The sequence below is a fragment of the Carcharhinus amblyrhynchos genome, unplaced genomic scaffold, assembly GCF_965287045.1.
Source record: "Carcharhinus amblyrhynchos unplaced genomic scaffold, sCarAmb.v2.hapA scaffold_88, whole genome shotgun sequence".
In the NCBI taxonomy this organism is placed as follows: domain Eukaryota; kingdom Metazoa; phylum Chordata; class Chondrichthyes; order Carcharhiniformes; family Carcharhinidae; genus Carcharhinus; species Carcharhinus amblyrhynchos.
Window position 1 is genome coordinate 311,856 of NW_027649828.1, and position 13,552 is coordinate 325,407.

At 44.9% G+C, this 13,552-nt stretch overlaps 1 pseudogene; it reads left to right on the plus strand.

Annotated features, from left to right (window-relative positions):
• The first annotated feature begins 10,201 nt into the window (after positions 1-10,201).
• On the plus strand, positions 10,202-13,152 carry LOC145338008 (ferritin, middle subunit-like; annotated as a pseudogene).
• Positions 13,153-13,552: the final 400 nt, after the last annotated feature.

Here is a 13,552-nt window from a genome sequence, read left to right on the forward strand (position 1 = left end):
TGGAAACATTACTGCCCATGGGATCCTGCTGTGCATCAGTGACCTGCAGCATACAGGCAACTGCAAATGGTAACTACACAACTAGAAAGGCAAATGAGCTCAGTGACAATAAAGCCCATTGGAGGGAGGAGGGGATAAAAATGAAACCCCTGGCCTTGATAAAGGCTGGTTCTCAGTTACTATGTCCTGTTTGTGTTTTTAGACAGAGTGCTGTGAGTTGGAGGATTTATTATTTTATGAGGGGAGTGGGTAGGGAAGGGGGTTCAATATTTCCGCCTCTGTCACCACAACTTTTCCTCTCTCTCTCCATCCATTTGCTTCAATATTGCGTCCTGTAATTAATGGAAAATAAAATCCACTGGCGTTTTGTTTTAATGTTGTGGGGTGCGTGAGGGGTGTGCAGATGGGAAAGATGGTGGGGAACAGTTAGAACATATAGAACATAGAACATTACAGCGCAGAACAGGCCCTTCGGCCCACGATGTTGCGCCGACCAGTTAAAAAACAATGACCCACTAACCTAAACCAATCCCTTTTCGTCCATAAACCTATCCACAGATCTCTTAAACGCCCCCAAACTAGGCGCATTTACAACTGCAGCAGGCAGGGCATTCCAATCCCTCTTTTCCCTCTTGCCCCTTCCATCTGTGTGTGGAATAGTGTTTTTAGGGCTGGAAAGGACAGTTACGTAGAACATAGAACACTACAGCACACACAGGCCCTTCGGCCCACACACTGCACCGATCATATCAATACCTACCAGGCCTATCTATAACTCCCAATCCCATTAAATCCCATATACTCACCCAGAAGTCTTTTAAAAGACCCCAGCGAGTTTGCCTCCACCACCACTGACGGCAGCCGATTGCATTCACTCACCACCCTCTGAGTGAAAAACTTACCCCTAACATCTCCTCTGTACCTGCTCCCCAGCACCTTAAATCTGTGTCCTCTCGTAGCGACCATTTCAGCCCTGGGAAATAGCCTCCGAGAATCCACCCTATCTATTCCTCTCAACATTTTATAAACCTCTATCAGGTCGCCTCTCAACCTTCGTCTCTCCAGGGAAAAGAGACCCAGCTCCCTCAACCTATCTTCATAAGGCATGCCTCCCAGTCCAGGCAACATCCTTGTAAATCTCCTCTGTACCCTTTCAATAGCTTCTACGTCCTTCCTATAGTGAGGTGACCAGAACTGCGCACAGTACTCCAAGTGAGGCCTGACAAGGGTCTTATAAAGTTGCAGCATTACCTCCCGACTCCTAAACTCAATCCCTCGATTAATGAAGGCCAGTACACCATACACCTTCTTGACCACCTCCTCCACCTGCGAGGCCGATTTAAGAGTCCTGTGGACCCGGACCCCAAGATCCTTCTGATCCTCTCCACTCCTAAGACTCCTACCCTTGATATTATACTCCTGGTTCTGTTTCCCTGGGGTGGGGAGAATTCTGTTCTTTGTCCCCAAGGTTTATTGAATCCTCTGTGACCAGTCCTCATGTCAACGCCTAATCCCAAGGGTCTCAGGATACGTTTTTCCATTCACTTCATTCCATACAGTTACTGTGTTTAAGTTTATGAGATCAATTGTTAAATAAAACTGCAGCAGCCACAACAATTCATTTCACTCAGGATACAATTGTCAGTTTCCCAACTCTCTCACCCAATGTTCTGATCAGGGTGTGTTCTCAGTGAGGGAGAGAGAAGGAGAGGGTGTAAAAGAGGGAGAGAGGGAGAGAGAGAAAGAGAGAGAGAGAGAGAGGCCCGAGAGGAAGGGTGAGGTGAGAAGATAAACTGTGGGGGGTGGGGTTGGGGGAGAGGGAAGGGGACGTGTTTAGGACATTCTCCACTGTTTTATTCCAGCCTCCCCCCCCCCCCCCCCCCAGTCACTGAAACATATAAACTAGAAGCACGAGTCTGGCCCTGAACCACCATTCATTTTTATTGTCGCCGATCATCAAATGTAATAACTTGATTCACTCTTAACCCAAATCCTTTGATCCCTTTCGCCCCTCGAGCTATATCTAATTGATTTTTTTGAAATCACAGATTGCCTGTGAACTGCACACATTCAACACCCTCTAACTGAAGAAATTTCTCCTCCCCTCAGCTTGAGAAAGATTTTCCCTTATCATCGAACTATAACAGTTAGTTATGGATTCCCCCACCATGGCTAACACTCTTTCGGAATCGACCCTATCAAATCCTGTTTGAATTGTATAATTTTTAATGAGATTCCCTCTCACTATTCTGAATGAATTTGCCTCAACAACATTCGGTGGGAGTGAATTCCACACATCCACCACCCTCTGACTGAAGAAATTTCTCCTCATCTCAGTTCGAAAAGGTTTGTCCCTAATCCTAAAACTGTGACCCCCTAATTCTCAACTCCACCGCCAGAGGTAACATTTTTTCTTCTGAATTGACCCTGCCTCATTCTGTTCGAATTTAATACGTTTCTGTGAGATCCCCCTCACTCTACAAGTTTCCATTGAATATAATCCTAACCAATCTAATCTCTCCTCATATGACAGACCTGCCATCCCAGGAATCAGCCTGGGAAACCGTCGCTATACTTCCGCTGTAGCAGGGACATTCTTCCTCAGATAGGGAACCAAAACTGTACAAAAATCTCCAGGTGTGACCTCACCAATGTTCTATAAATTGCAGCAAATCATCCCTATCCCTAAATAACAATCATCTCGCTAGGAATGCTTTTGGCTCCATTACTGCCTGCCACACTGGCTGGTTCCTTGCGGTGAATGTTGCACGAGGAGACCAAAGTTTTGATGAGTATCCCCTCCCTCAATTTACACCAATTCAATTAATAGCTTGTCTTCCTAATATTCCTGTCAGAGTCAATATCCTCACAGTGATCCACATTAAACTGTATCTGCCATACATATGCTCACACACTCAACCTATCCAAATCATGCTGAATATTCTCTGTATCCTCCTGACAGCTCACCTTCCCACCCAGCTTTCTACCATCTGCAAATTAACCATTCAGTTCCCCCTTGTGTTACTAAATAAACCACATCCACTTCTTCCCCTCAGTCATCTCTATTAGTTCCATCCTCAAACAATTCCAAGATATTCCCATCATGGTTTCCCTTTTGGAAATCCATGCTGATTGTGTCTGATTATGACACTGCCTTCCAAATGCCGAGTTATGAAATCTTTGAATTTGACGCTTGCACCTTCCTCAGCACCAACGTTAGACTGACTGGTCTATAGTTCACTGTTTTATCTCTACCTCCATGTCTGAATACCAGGCTTGCTTTAGCTACCCTCCAATCTGTAGGAACCAGCACAAAGTCCAATAAAATTGGAAAATAACCACCACTGGATCTGCTATTCCCAGGAAGACTTCCTGACGTACTCTGGGATGAAGATTATCAGGACTTGGAGATTTATCCACCTTCAATCCCATCATTTTCCCCACTTCTCTACAAATTCAAATCTCTTTCAGCTTCTCTCTAAAACGTGTTTCTCTCTGAACTTTTGATACGTTATTCATTTCTTCCTTTCTGAAGATTGAAGCAATGTACAATTTAATTCCTCAGCTATTACTTTGTTTCCCGTTATGGGATCTCCTGTTTCTGACTGAAAAGGTCCTGGTTTGCCAATCTGTTTCTCTTTACATACCCATAGAGATTTTTTGAAGTCAGTTGTTATGTTCCAGTGTAGATTACTTTCATCCTCTAGATTTCTTTCCTTAATTAATTCCTTGCTCCTCCCAAAAGGTTGGATTGTTAAACAGCCTTTCTGTCCCTGAGGGTGAATCTATGACGGTGTGTTTTAGCTTTTCACCAATCCACACCTACAATTGTGTTTCAAATCTGGCTGCTCCCACATTGCAGCGTGATTGTGGGATCTTGCTGTGCAGGATGACCAGCAGGATTTCTGAAATGACACAGGAACATTTTATTTTGCTCAGAGACTTTCTAACCCTATGGCTGCTGCCCTTAATCTACATCCTTGAACAAAGAACAGCACAGGAAACAGACCATTCAGCCTGGACCTGACCCCTCTGCTCAGGGGAAGAAGTTTCTTCTGAACTATCCTATCCATCTCCCTCATAATGTTGAACACCTCAATGGCGTCCATTCTCCGCGTTCATTGTTCGAATGAAAACAGCCCCAGCTTAACCAGTCTGTCTTCACTGCAGAAACACTGCAGCCCAGGCAACATCCTGGTGAGTCTCCTTTGTGTTCCTTCCAGAACAATCACATCCTCCTCTAGTGAGGCCAACACAACCCCTCACAGTACTCCAGCTGAAGACAAATGAATGTTTCACACATCTCCATCATCACCTCCCTGCTCAATCTTCTATACATCAACTAATAAAGAAAATTGTCATATCTGCCTTCTGAAGCAGCTGGTCATCAGAAGTTACTCACTGGAATGGAAAGAAATGGAAGGTTTATGTTTTTTGATGCGTTTAAACAGAAATTAAATTTTAAAAATCCAAAGAGCGGTTGTCCAGTCACAACCTCAACAGAAAAAAATAACTAACTTCAAAAGAGTAAAAAAAAATCAAGTAACACAGGTTGTGATAAAGAGCTTTCAGCAGATATTCCAAAATTACAATCATTCTCAACAAATTTCATGGAATGATTTTAGCAATTATCAGGAATGATCTGGTCAATGTCCGACACATGGTGTTTGTAGATGCCTTCAGTAAGTTAACGATAATAGACTTCAGTAATCTCAGGACACGTGGAGTCAGAGAACCAGCAGTGGAATGATTAGAAGCTGGTGACAAAGACACCACACGGGGAGTGAGAGTTCAATGGAATTTCTCTGATTACTGAAAGGTGGGAAGTGGTTTTCCATAAGGATCAGCACTGGGATCACTGTCCCTCACCACTTACATCAACAACATGGAATCAGGAAACAAAATTATATTTGCAAAATTCACCAACCCATCCAAACTCAGAATGAGAGTGAGCAGAGAGGAAGAAAAGCTGAAAACTATTTCTTTACAACACAGAGCCGAGGTGTGGAAAAATTTCACATCCCACACTGACCACAAACATCATTAAAATAAAGACAAACTCCTCCTGTTTTCAACATATTCCAAAGACAGCTCCACAGTATGGACATCTCACTCACCAAATTTATATAGTATATATTTTATAGTATATAAGGTATATTTTATAGTATATATTTTACATTGAACCAACTTATTTCATGCCAATTCTTTTCATAAACACAATACAATTCTACATGGACAGATAGTGCCAGATATTAATGGAGACTTCGATCAGATATCCCACTCAGGTGAAAGAACCACAATCACTACAACTTTACTGATTTTACCGGGCGGCACGGTAGCACAGTGGGTTAGCACTGTTCCTTCACAGTTCCAGGGTCCTGAGTTCGATTCCCGGCTTGGGTCACTGTCTGTGTGGAGTTTGCACATTCTCCTCGTGTCTGCGTGGGTTTCCTCCGGGTGCTCCGGTTTCCTCCCACAGTTCAAAGATGTGTGGGTTAGGTTGATTGCCCATGCTAGAAAATTGCCCCTTAGTGTCCAGGGATGTGTAGGTTGGAAGGATTAGTGGGTATAATATGTAGGGATATGGGGATAGGGACTGGGTGGGATTGTGTTCGGTGCAGACTCGATGGGCCGAAGGGCCTCTTTCTGCACTGTAGGATTCTATAATCGATGATGATCTTTACACTGACAAATATACCCTACAATACTTATTCACTGGGTGTCAGGTAATCCATTCTGGTTAGTCATCCACACTCAAATTTTGATAACATTATTACTCCCACCAAACATTACTTCAGAGCGATCACCTTCACTGATAGTAATCTTACAATAGATAAGATTGAGTAGTTCACTATTCCATAGCCTATAGAATCCTACAGTGCAGAAAGAGGCCCTTCAGCCCATCGAGTCCGTATCGAACACAATCCCACCCAGGCCCTGCCCCCATATCCCTACATATTACACCCACTAATCCCTCTAACCTACACATCCCTGGACACTAAGGGCAATTTCTTAGCACGGCCAATCAACCTAACCCGCACATCTTTGGACTGTGGGAGGAAACCGGAGCACCCAGAGGAAACCCACGCAGACACGAGGAGAATGTGCAAACTCCACACAGACAGTGACCCGAGCCGGGAATCAAACCCAGGACCCTGGAGCTGTGAAGCAGCAGTGCTAACCCACTGTGCTACCGTGCTGCCCAATTCAATATTATTCAATACATTAATTTCATTGAGTCGTGAACCCGTGCGTAACACACCGAGGCTCACTGTCAGTTGATGAAAAGGATTAAAACCACAGAGATATTTCAAGCCATCTGATTTCAGTAACTTACACCATTCACCTGGAGTCTGTATAACAGTGACAATGAGATCAGCATGGAGCATTTTCATTCAGAGTTTAAAATCAGATTTACACATCCTGAATGGTTAGAGTCACTTACCAGGAACACCAACAATGGCAATGATTGGGTAGAATATTTTCTCAGCTATCTCAACTGGATAATACATCTTCAGTACGAGGTGATGTCCTCTTCCAGCTTTTGGCAGTCCCTCGATCTTAAACTCTGAGCTTATATATTCCCAAAGCCTTTCATTTATACACTGTAAATTCACCTCTGGGACCTTGTGACAGGTTTGAAGTTTTTTTTTAAATGCATGAACAAACAGATTATGACATTGAGTTCAGTGATGCAAACTGTTTATTTTTAGGCTTGACTTACTTCTTTCCAAACACTGGATTCTGCTGATCACATTTATCAACGAATAATAACAGGGAAGATACTGTCCACACAAACTCCATCAGTCCCATCTCTAGATCTCAGATAGTTTCAGTGATATCTGTCACTGGACTGTGACATTCAGTATTTGAGTTTCAATTGTTACTGTGTCTCTCGTGATCATTAACTGTGGACATTTTGTGATCCCAGAGAACCATAGAAAATTACAGCTCAGAAACAGGTCCTTTTGGCCCTTATTGTCTGTGCTGAACAATTTTTTGCCTCGTCCCACTGACCTGCACCTGGACCCTATCCCTCCACACCCTCTCATCCATCAACCCGTCCAAGTTTTTCTTAAATGTTAAAAGTGACCCCACATTTACCACTTTATCCGGCAGCTCATTCCACACTCCCACCACTCTCTGCGTGAAGAATCCCCCCTAATATTCCCTTTAAACTTTTCTCCTTTCACCCTTAACCCATGCCCTCTGGTTTTTTTTCTCCCCTAGCCTCAGTGGAAAAAGCCTGCTTGCATTCACTCTATCGATACCCATCAAAATGTTATCATCCGTCATCAAAGAAGAAATAGCGAGGCACCTAGAAAAGATCATGGCTGATCTGAAGTGGATCAGTTCCACTTTCCCACTTTCTCCCCATAACCCTTAATTCCCCTGTCTATTGGAAATCTATCTACACGTGACTTAAATATTTTCAACGAGGCAGCCTCCACCACTTCAACGGGCAGAGAATTCCAGAGATTCACCACCCTTTGAGTGAAGAAGTTCCTCCTCAACTCCGTTCTAAACTGCCCTCCCCTTATCTTGAGGCTGTGCCCTCTAGTCCTGCTGTCCTTTCTGAGTGGGAAGAATCTCTCTACCTCTACCCTATCCATCCCTTTCATTATCTTATACGTCTCTATAAGATCCCCCCTCATCCTTCTAAACTCCAATTGAGTCTCTCTTCATAGTCCAACCCCCTCCGGGCTGCCAGGGCCAATGTGCCTGATTCCACCACCTGATGGCACATTAGCAACATTGAAGAGACATCTGGATTGAGACATTATTGGAAGTGAGAGGGGTACAGACTGAGGGAGTGCAGAGGTTTCTTTTTAAATAGGGCATCATTATCGAGACAGGTTTGGAGAGAGTCGAAGGGCCTGTTCCTGTGCTGTCCGTTTATCTGCCCTTCCTTCTTTGAGTGTGAGCATCAGGAAAGATACAACTAGGGTAAGAGGTAGTTCGACAAATCAGATCACAAGACTGTGCTCCTGCTACACGCTTACAGCAAAGGCTTCAGGGGGGATGATCCATCAAATAAAGTCATGTAATGTTGGTCCGAGGAATCGAAAAATCTCCTACGGAGCTGCTCAGATATCCGTGGACTGCTCAGAATTTAACAACGCTGTGAGCAGCCTGAAGGAGTGTGTCACTACAGTAACTAACTTCATTAGGAAATGTGTAGGAGACTGTGTGCCCAAGAACATATCGCATGTGTTTCACAACCCCAAACCATGGATGGACAGGGATACCCACGGCTTGCTGAAGTCCAGGTCTGAGGCATTCAAGTTTAACGACCCTGATCGATACAATACAGCCAGATATCATCTACACAGATGCCAAATTGATGCCAAAAGCCAGTACTGAACCAAACTAGTGCCCCATGTTAGCCATAGGGGCCTCCACCGACTATGCTAAGGTCTGCAAAACAAAGTAGGCTGCAAGATGGAAGCATGTAAATCACACGCCCATTTCTAATAAGCTTAATGTGTTATATGCCCGTGTTGAGCATGAGGTCAGCAAGACCATGCCCTCCACCCTCAGATGAAGCTGTGTCTGAGGTCAGCATTAGAACATAGAACATTCCAGCACAGTACAGGCCCTTCGGCCCTCGATGTTGCGCCGACCAGTGGAACCAATCTAATGACCCTCTAACCTAAACTATTCCAATGTTATCCATATGCCTATCCACTGACCATTTGAACACCCTTAAAGTTGGCGAGTCCACAACTGCTGCAGGCAGGGCATTCCACGCCCTTACTACCCTCTGAGTAAAGAACCTACCTCTGACATCCGTCCTATAATTACCACCCCTTAATTTAAAGCTATGTCCCCTCGTGTTAGCCATCACCATCCGGGGAAAAAGGCTCTCACTGTCCATCCTATCTAACCCTCTGATCATCTTGTATGCCTCAATTAGGTCACCTCTTAACCTTCTTCTCTCTAACTAAAATAACCTCAAGTCCCTCAGCCTTTCCTCATAAGACCTTCCCACCATACCAGGCAACATCCTGGTAAACCTCCTCTGCACCCTTTCCAATGCCTCCACATCTTTCTTATAATGTGGTGACCAGAACTGTACACAATACTCCAAGTGCGGCCGCACCAGAGTTTTGTACAGTTGTAACATGACCTCACGGCTCTGAAATTCAATCCCTCCACCAATAAAATGTCGACATAAAGATCAAAGCCAAAGGTTCTGCAATCTCCACAATAGCAATGTTCTTGACAGATACATGAATAGTCAGGGAGTGTCGTGTATCAATGCTTGCTTGACGGGCCAAAGGGCCTGTTCCTGTGCTGGTCTGTTCTTTGTTCATGATGACATCATGGGGAAGGTTCTAGAAAATATTTGGAGCATTGGGTTCAGCCGTTCAGTTGAATTTGTGCCTCACTTGTTCCTGTGGGCTTGTTGGGTTTTGTTTGGTAAGAGGATGAAGACATGTGGACCCGAGGTGAACAGATAGCATTAACATTCAGAGCAGCTGGGATATCATTGGCTTGAGGGGCTGAGTGGCCTCCTCCTGTTCTTACATTGCAATCATCCAATCCAAATCCGCCAGCATTCCCAAACTCTGATTTTGGAAACCCACGCGGACACGGGGAGAACCTGGAAAATCCACATACACAGGGGGAGGCCCAAGGCACAGCACAAGGCAGAGTCTGATGGAGAGAAACTATCTCCTGGTGTGGGATAGTCCAGGACAGGGGAGCAGAGTCTTCAGACTGGAGCAGAACTCTTCAGGGAGGTTGTTTGGAAGCACTGATTCCCACTGAAGATGGAAATCGGGAAGTCTGACCCTGGAAATGTTGGGAGTTAGTCAAACGTTTCCAAACTGAGCTGGCGAGTTATTTGTTAGCTCAGGTTATGAAGGGATGTGGAATCAAAGCAGCTCCATAGAGTGAAACTCATGGTCAGCCATGATCAAATTCAATGGTGGGACAGGATGGAGGGGCTGAGTGGCCTCGTCCACTTCCTCTGACCTGCCGCCATTCCAGAGCTCTGATTGGCTCTGGGTATTACAGACTCCACCCCCTCTCCCTCATTGGTGCCTGGATTGATCACCAATTCCTGATTGGCAATCTGACAGCCAATCAGCATTGGGGCTGTCATTCCCGGGATTGGGTGGGGGATATATAAATTCAGGAGCTTGTGTTAGGAAGGGACACTTCTAGAACTTTCCAGGTAGCAGGAATCGTGAGGATGGCTTCCCAAGTGTGTGAGAACTACCACAAGGACTGTGAGGATGCTGTGAATAAGCAGATCAGCCTGGAGCTCTATTCCTCCTATGTTTACCTCTCCATGGTGAGACTTTGTGATGATTGGGGTTTAAATTTAAAATAATGGTCTGGTTGTGTTCTGAGCAGGTGCAATATCTTTACCCATGAATTTGGCTTTAAATGATAGTTGTTGCTGATAAATGTTACTGAGGGACAGGATCTTGTTAGCAGACTGCTCCCTGTCTGGAATAACTTGACCTGATTCTGAAGAGTTTCCATCTGAAACAGGCTCTGTGGAGCTTCTGACAGAGGATTAACATTAATGTCACAAAGCCACTGTGCAGAATGGCTGGGCCTCCAATCCCCTTGGAGGATTGATCTTTATTGAGGGATAGAGGGTTCATGGGGTGAATCTGGTCACATTATCCAACTTGGATGGAATTAAATTTAATTGGGTCCCCATCCCATTGTGGGGAGAGATAGGGGAAGACTGTCCCACTGTTACGTTAAGTGTGGGCTGAATGAAGCAAAATTTCAGCTCCTTAAAACTGAGGCCTGGATGGAGTGGATGTGGGGAAGAGGTTTCCATTACTGGGTGTGACTGGGATCATGGGGTGGAGCCTCTGAGTGAAGAAGTAACTCTGGAACTGAGATGAGGAGGGACTTCTTTAGCCAGAGAATGGTGAATTTGAGCAATTTATTGTCACAAAGCTGTGGAGACTGGATCATTGAATGTATTGAAGGCAGAAGTTCTCCATTGGTAAGGGGATAATGGGTTTGATAAAGTTATTAACCATGATTAAATGCTGGAGCAGATTCAATGGGCTAAACAGCCTAAATGTTGTGTGTCTTCTGAGTCAGTAAATGACTTGCAGTGACTGTTTGGAATTCCAAGTGGCCCCTGGATAATCTCTGATCTGACTCTCTCCCTGCAGTCTACTTACTCTGACCGGGATAATGTTGCCCTGAGCCACTTTGCTGCATTCTTCAAGGAGCACTCACATGAGGAATGGGAACACAGAGAAACTGATGGAATTCCAGAGTAAATGTGGAGGCAAAGTCATCCTGGAGGATGTCAAGATTGGATTTGTCTTTGATGCAATGTATTTTGCTTCAGAAAGTTCACATGGATTTGTAATACTGGGTTCAGAGCATCAGAAGTGATAAAACCTCTAGTGAGTTGAGGATGGGTGGGGGATTAGTCAGTGTGGTTTTGATCATTTTGAGCTGGAGAAATGTGGAGGGAAATCATTCCAGTATAAGAAGAATGAGTGATTAATGGCACTTCCCATTACGTGGCTACTCTTAGCCAATGCACTGACTGTTTCCAGTGATGGTCTTTGTCACTACTGATGAAGTCTAATCTCCAGATGATGATATCTGGTTCTAACCTTAAACTATAAGCATCACATCTTTTTGGGGTTGTTTTTAGAAGCCAGAGCAGGATGAGTGGGGCAATGGTCTGGAGGCGATGCAGAGAGATCTGCAGCTGGAGAAGGATGTGAACCAGAGTCTGCTGGATCTGCACAAACTCTCCTCTGGGAACACTGACCCTCATGACACCAAAGTCGGAGGTGTGGTAGATAGTGAGGAAGGGTGTCTTAGTTTACAGGGGGACTTGGACAAGTTGCAGAGCTGGGCCGAGAGGTGGAGGATGGAGTTTAATGTGGAAAAGTGTGAGGTAATTCACTTTGGCAGGAATAACAGATCTGTAGAGTATAGGGCTAATGGGAGGACTTTGAATAGTGTGGATGAACAGAGGGATCTAGGTGTATGTGTACATAGATCCCTGAAAGTTGGGAATCAAGTAGATAAGGTTGTTAAGAAGGCGTGCGGTGTCTTGGCGTTTATTGGTAGGGGGATTGAATTTAGGAGCCGCAGCTTCATGTTGCAACTGTACACAACTCTGGTGCGTCCGCACTTGGAGTATTGTGTACAGTTCTGGTCCCCACATTACAGGAAGGATGTGGAGGCTTTGGAGAGGGTGCAGAGGAGGTTTACCAGGATGTTGCCTGGTATGGAGGGGAGGTCCTATGAGGAGAGACTGAGGGATTTGAGGTTGTTTTCGTTAGAAAGAAGGCAGCTAAGAGGGGATCTTATTGAAACATATAAGATGATTAGAGGTTTAGATAGGGTGGACAGTGATAGCCTTTTTCCTCGGATGGAGAAAGCTAGCATGAGGGGGCATAGCTTTAAATTAAGGGGGGGGTAGTTATAGGACGGATGTCAGGGGTAGGTTCTTTACCCAGAGGGTGGTGAGGGATTGCAATGCCCTGCCTGCTGCAGTTGTAAATGTGCCTAGTTTGGGGGGGTTTAAGAGATCCGTGGATAGGTTTATGGATGGAAAGGGATTGGTTTCGGTTAATAGAACATAGAACATTACAGTGCAGAACAGGCCCTTCGGCCCACGATGTTGCGCCGACCAGTTAAAAAACAATGACCCACTAACCTAAACCAATCCCTAGTGGGTCATTGCTTTTTGACTGGTCTGTTACGTTCTATATGTAACTCACTGATATGGGATACTGGATAAATGGGAATGGTGACATGTTACTGTCTCTGAATCTAACTGGGGATTGGTAATGGAGAGAAGACAATGCTGCCCCAGTAATCCTGGGATATAAATACACTCTCCAATCCCTTGGGATTGCACTATCTATTGAGGAAATCCAACTAATACTTGTTGCTGTGAGATGTTAATGACTTATCCTCCTCCTCTTCCAGCTGTGTGACTTCCTGGAGACTCTCTGCTTGGATGAACAAGTGAAGATGATCAAGAAGCTTGGAGATCACATCACCAACCTGAAGAGACTGGGAGCCCCTGAGAATGGCAGGGAGAGGACCTGTTTGACAGGCTCATCCTCAACTGACTGGGATTCAAATGGAAATGTCAGCTCTGCTGCACTGGAAAATAAAACATTTTTGTCTGTGTAATTCTGTTGCTGATTTTCATTATTTTGACTCCTTTAAATCCCAATCCAGCTTCCTAAAGGTGATCCAATTCCTGCCCAGGACAATGACACTGATTCAGAAACATGGGGGATTTTTTGTGTTAGAAATGTGTGGTTTCCCCCTCAGTGTGGGTGAAAGCCCCCCATGCTGTTGGGGCATTGCATTGAATACAATGTCAGCCCTTGTCCAGTGTGGGGAATCTCTGCCTCTGCCTCTCACTTGGCAGAAGAATGAGCTTCCTAATTCTGATACCTTGTACGAGACGGCCTCAAACCCCCTCCCCATGTTAGTGAGGGTAACTCTGTATCTGGAGCAGTGAGTGGCAGCTTCACAATGCAGCTTGATGGTGAGTGAGTGAATACAGAGTTACCGTGTCCAAATA